Source organism: Balaenoptera acutorostrata, chromosome 8 (assembly GCF_949987535.1).
Source record: "Balaenoptera acutorostrata chromosome 8, mBalAcu1.1, whole genome shotgun sequence".
NCBI lineage: Eukaryota > Metazoa > Chordata > Mammalia > Artiodactyla > Balaenopteridae > Balaenoptera > Balaenoptera acutorostrata.
In genome coordinates this window covers 47,292,563-47,298,702 of record NC_080071.1, presented here as the reverse complement: position 1 = coordinate 47,298,702, position 6,140 = coordinate 47,292,563, and positions in this window count along the sequence as shown.

Below are 6,140 nucleotides of genomic sequence, written 5' to 3'. Positions count from 1 at the left end.
TTTTACTCATGTTATTCTAATAACTCTATTGATCAAATATTATACCTGCATGGTCCTGTGAAGCATGGGCCACCTCTGAAGGTAACTAACAATCTCTGTCTTTGACTTGCTAAGTGGAATTGCAATAGGATTCCTCCAAAAGTCATGTTTCTTCTACTGATACATTTTAAACCCGGATTCACTGCTGTTCTAAAGATCATTGAAAGTTCTTTATTTCCTGGCATTAACATAATAATTAATATCTACTGCATTCCTAAACATTGACTTAAACATCAGAGTTTGGGGGGCAGTTGTTCTTTCTCTAGAGACACTGGTTCTCACAAAGAAGCCTCTTCCTCAAAGGATCCTCCCACTCCCTCCTGCACAGAAACTGTGCAAGTTGTCCTCTTCTCTGCTTTTTTTTCAACCTCCAAATGTAGATATTATGTATGATAAATAGAAACTAACAGAAAACACTGCTTTCCCTTCTCTTTCTGCTGTAAAAATGCACTCAGTTTTGTTCCATGTGAGAAAGATTTGCCCTGCCTTTTATCTTTCTTAAACTTTCCTTTTGCAGGTGTCTGCAGACATTTCTATACCCCTGTCTAAAGCTAAAGGAGAAAACTCAGCACTCTGCATGACCAAAATCCTTTGTTGGTTGCCTGCTACTCCTGATCCTTTGCAGACACGTACACCCCACTAAGATGCTCATGGGTTCTTTCTGCACCGTAGTCTGTTTTGTGCCTCCTCACTGTCTCTGGCTCCCTGAATAGCTGTAACAACTGCAGAGACTTTCTTTTCCCTCTACCCTACCTTCCCAATAGGATGTGTTACCTTATTTCCTGTATTACACGGCTTCCTCTATATTGTAAGAGCTTGGCACATAGTAGGCACTCAATAAATATGGTTTCTCTTCCCTCATCTATTAAAAAATATATTTGAATCTGTAAGGCAAATGTAATCTTCAGCTGATTAACAAAATTGAGGCTTCGCAAACTTATGTCAATGTCATACTGTTTCCAAAATATCAAGACTAGAAATCGATGTCCGTATTTGATACTAGAAATAGTATCAAACTGTTCATACCAAAAAGAGACAGTATAGAATAAAATACTTTACAAGAAAGCCCCTCAGAAGACCTTTTACTGTCATTTGATAATAAGGATTTGGGGGAAGAATCTGTCAAAGAAAATGAGCTGAAAGGCAAAGACATGATTTTAAAATAATGGCTTCCAAAATAAGGAATTGGCAAAAATTCCTTTGTACAATGTCCCATCTACAAAATAGGAACATTTTTTTTTTTCCTGACAGTCTATTGTCTCTTCTATCTCATGATGAAAGTAGATTCATCCTTTTATACTCCGATTATTTCCTGTTTAAGTAGTCAGTCATCAGTGGCTGAAAGAGAAAGAATCATTTGTTGTTCTTTTCATTCAGTTGATATGGTCACTCAGCTATCTCAAACGGTGGCCAGGCCAGGTCTCATTGGCTGTCTGACTCTTTGCAGCCATGCCCAGCAAGGTCAGAACACAGAACCAGAAATGTGGAACCCAGTGGGGGTCATGACCCTAAACTGTGCTCCATGACCTTGACTTGTTTATGTGATCTTTGAATATCCATTTCCTCAAATGCAGCTAGCAGTGGCAATACAAAAAGTTGAAAACTCACTGTTTCTAAGAAGTTCTAAAGAATCAAGAGGTGTCAATTAAGACATAAAGTGACAGGTAAAGATTTGCAAAGCACGCGGAAAGAAATTTTAAACTATAATGAATACGAAGGTCTTGTATGATTAAGCAGGAAAATATGTAGCACTGTTGGTAATTTCCAGTAAACTATTAAATCAGCTATGCTTTAACTGTCACAGGTGTTAGGCCACAAGGTGCCCCAGGGGAGAACAATTTATTCTATGGCTTCCAGAACACATTTGATTCACATCCTGTCTCCCATGTTATTTTACAATGTATTGGGATTGGCCAAAAAGTTCATTCGATTTTAAGTAAAAATAAAAGACACATTTTTCATTTTCACCAAGAACTTTATTGAACAACATATTCTCTAACCGAACAAACTTTTTGGCCAACCCAATATTATATTTATCAGATTACAAGATAAGCATATTTGGATGGGCTAAAAATCACCCATCTTTCAAAGCTTCTATTCCCCTGGGGTTTGTGGATAGAATTCAGGGGATACATGAATTTAGATGCACAGAAAACTGTGTTTATTTTTATTAACTGCTGGCTGAAATTCAATATCTCCTTCAATTACAAATGTAGGCATAAACCACAATAGCATTAGTAATATCTGTGACTTTGTCACTGATATAAATCACAGATATAGTCATATCACATAGTGATTGTTGTAGATATCTGGAAATGATTTTTTTCTGATCACCAATATTTTAAAACTCTGATAGTTATTAGACTTGCTCTTGGATCTTGTTAGTTAAATTTATTAATAAGGAAGCACATGTATGATGGTATCACACATTTGTTTTTTATATTTGGATAACTAAATTTCAGTGTAATCTATTTCTTTAGTACTCTATGTATTTTATTTCAGATATTTAAAAATATTATTCTTACAAAAGATCCATAGGCTTTCAGATATTTAAAAACATTATTCTGACAAAAGATCCATGGGCTTTACCATACTGCAAAAGGGGTCAAAAATATACAAAATAGTGACAAGCCATAGTTTATAAGAGCAGTAGTTCTCAAAATTGAGTGTGTATCAGAATCCCCAGAGAGCTTGTTAGAACACCAGTTACAGAGCCCCATCCCCAGATTTTCTGATCAGCCAGTCTGGGGGGACCTGAAAACTTGTATTTCAAAGAAGTTCCCAGGTGATGCTGATTCAATTGGTGCAACGACTAAACTTTTTAAATAAATGCAACAGCATTGCTTGGAAGAAAGAATAGGCAGCTCTTAAAATCAAAGCCTAGAATTGTTTAAAAATACTACAGGGATGTTGGCAAGGAACAGTTCAGAAAAACTTGAAGGTCACACACATTAAAAAGAAATGCTCAAATGATTTTCTTACTATCAGAGCACAGCAAATCCACTGTATGAAGATTTATATCTTAAACAGCTGGTTTCCTCTCCTAACAATAACAATATAAATCAATAGAAAACATCAACACCATTATCAAATACAAAACACATTTTTACCTTGATTAAGGAAAGAAATCTGCAAGTTAAGATGTATTTTCAAATGTATATCCTTCAAAACTCAGTGTTTTTAAATGTACCATGCATGTGAAGTCTCCCTTCTAAGTGATGAATGATCCATTGTAATGATAGAGAACTCATTCTATTCCTCTTATTCCTACCCAGGTCACTTTGCAAAACCCTGTCCAAGACAGGAAATTTTTAAATCCAATTGCATATCTTGATATAAACTGATGAATAGTGAAGGAATCTTTACATCTATAATTCATTTAAATTCTGAAGGTTGATCTTGTGTTTATAATTCAGTTAGTTGCTCCAAATTAGATTAGCTGCCTCTGGAGTCTTGAGCATGTCAATTTCATCTCAGGCAAAGGTATTTTAAAAAGTTGTGTGGGGGCTTCCCTGGTGGCGCAGTGGTTGAGAATCTGCCTGCCAATGCAGGGGACACGGGTTCGAGCCCTGGTCTGGGAAGATCCCACATGCCACAGAGCAACTAGGCCCGTGAGCCACAACTACTGAGCCTGCACATCTGGAGCCTGTGCTCCGCAACAAGAGAGGCCACGACAGTGAGAGGCCCGCGCACCGCGATGAAGAGTGGTCCTGCTCGCTGCAACTAGAGAAAGCCCTCGCACAGAAACCAAGACCCAACACACCCAAAAATAAATAAATACATAAATAAATTAAAAGCCATGCTCATAAAAATCTAAAAAAAAAAAAATGTTGTGTGGTGATAAACTCTTGTTTTACAGCCTCTTCTCCTTGTGACTATAGATGTTTAATTAACATTAGCTCCTGTGCTATACGTGTGAGTGTTAATGGATAAGATTATACATTTAGCAACTCCTCCTAGCAGAAGGAAGAGACAGATGCACAGACGAGTTGAAAGGAAAAAAGATGGTGTGACTGTGAATCAATACACGTGGTATTCTCTACACACTATGTTCTAGAAATTGATGTAATTCTAACATCATTCCATTCTCCTGGACCCAGTGTACACAAGTTCTTTGCCTATACAACCATTCTATTCAAACTTAGCTTACATATTAAAAGAAAAAGTAATATTTGACCGAGCATAGAGGGAGCTAGAGTGAGAAAATGTACGGGGGACTAGCGTTAATGTGTGCTTGTTAAAGGAAATGTATATACTCAAACAATATTCCCAGGATGGTGGGCAGCTGCCAAAGCTCAGAGTGAAGATACATCGATAAATATGTGGGAAAATCAGCAATCAAGTAGGTTTAGTAAATTTAAATAATTCCTGCCAAATTTGACTGCAGGCATTTAGAATTTGAGAATCCCAAGTAGAAAACCACTTAGATTTCTCAAAGGATAAGGCCTGGCTCGTTTCACTGTGAAACATTATTTTTTACTGACAAAAGAAGCAACAAGGAAAATGACTGAAATACAGATGCTAAACTATAAAGGAAAATGACATTAGTTTCCTTTTTAATCAAAATAAATGAAAGTTTTCATTAGCATCCAAGATCTCAAAGACATTTCAAGATCTATTCTATTTCAGAGAATAAGCATATGGGAAAAGTATTAGTAGAATCATTATCACCTCTAATTTTTTCAAGTGTTCAAGGGAGGATGAATTCTTATTAAGTAGTAAATGAAAATAGCCCATCACTTGATTAATGGGCTATTAATCATTCTCGTTCTGTGAAAAGTAAGGAAAAGATACTGTAGCTCTGAAACTTGCATCACTAATGGCTGGGGTTAATTATCATTTCATGTTTTCCCATTTTCTCGTCCATGGGATCCACTTTTTAAAGTGATTGCTTTCAGTGACATAAAGAGATATTTAGTGTGTCTGTCAGAAAGGGAGAAAATCTCAATCTTGCCAAAAATATTTTGAACTATTTGATATATAAAATCTTAATAAATCTAATAAAAATCATTGCAACCCCTAGAGGGATTTTACAGTAGAGTACCCCTATGTGAAACTGTAAGTTGAGGCTTCCCAAGTTACTGATCTTGGGAGCAAGCACATACTAAAGGAGTTTCAGAAAATCAATTGCTTCTCTGGATGCCTGTTAACAATTGATGGGAAATGAAAAATATAAGAAGAGAAATTAGATCAAAAGATGGAGGAAATGGTGAGGAGGAGTTTTAAAGGAGAAGCATGCTGGGTCATGCAGTGTTCAGCTGCACAGGATTCTAAATTAGAAAGGCCACTGTGCTAATTCTAGTTCTGTCATTTTCTACTTTAGCCAGTTTGAGTAACTTGAATTGTATCTTTGTTTCTTTGGCTCCTCAGTGAGAAGGCAAAAATAGCAACTTTTAGGACTTTGTATGAAATAAATTAGTTAAGATATTTATAATGTCTAGTGGGGTGCTAAGAACTGGAGGATATTTCACAAAACACAGTTTTAGGATTAGGCTTGGTAAATAGCTACTACTGTATTATGAATTTTGCTAGACATTTTATGTTTTATTTATAATTACTATTAATAATTACTACAATAATTACTATATCAAAATTGTGCCAAACTCTTTCTTAGCTATTTCTTTAATATTAGTTCATTTCTTCTTAATTCATAACTCTGCAAGGCAGGTATTGTAATTCTTAGTTTACCTACTGTGGAACTGGAGAAATTAAGTCGTTTGTCTAAAAGTCCTGTGGCCATAAGTGAGAAAGTGAAGGATTATATCTGGGGCCAGACTTTCATACAACTTACAATTGGATGTGTCATTTGTTTTTAAAAATTAAGTTAAAATATGCAGAGAACATTTGTGTTTCTAATTGATGAATTAAAAAATTCACTTATGCAAATCCCATTTTATATGGGAATTTTAGATAATGATGTGTGACTGTTGATAATCGGTGAGTGGTGGGGATAATTGGGAGAATTTTCTATAGAACTGTCATTTCAAGTTACCAGCTATTTGGTAAACATTCTGATAGAACTAAATCCCATTTAGTTCATGTTTTTGATTCATTAAAAAGAGATTATGGACCAGATGGTGATAGATGCCATATAATGAAAT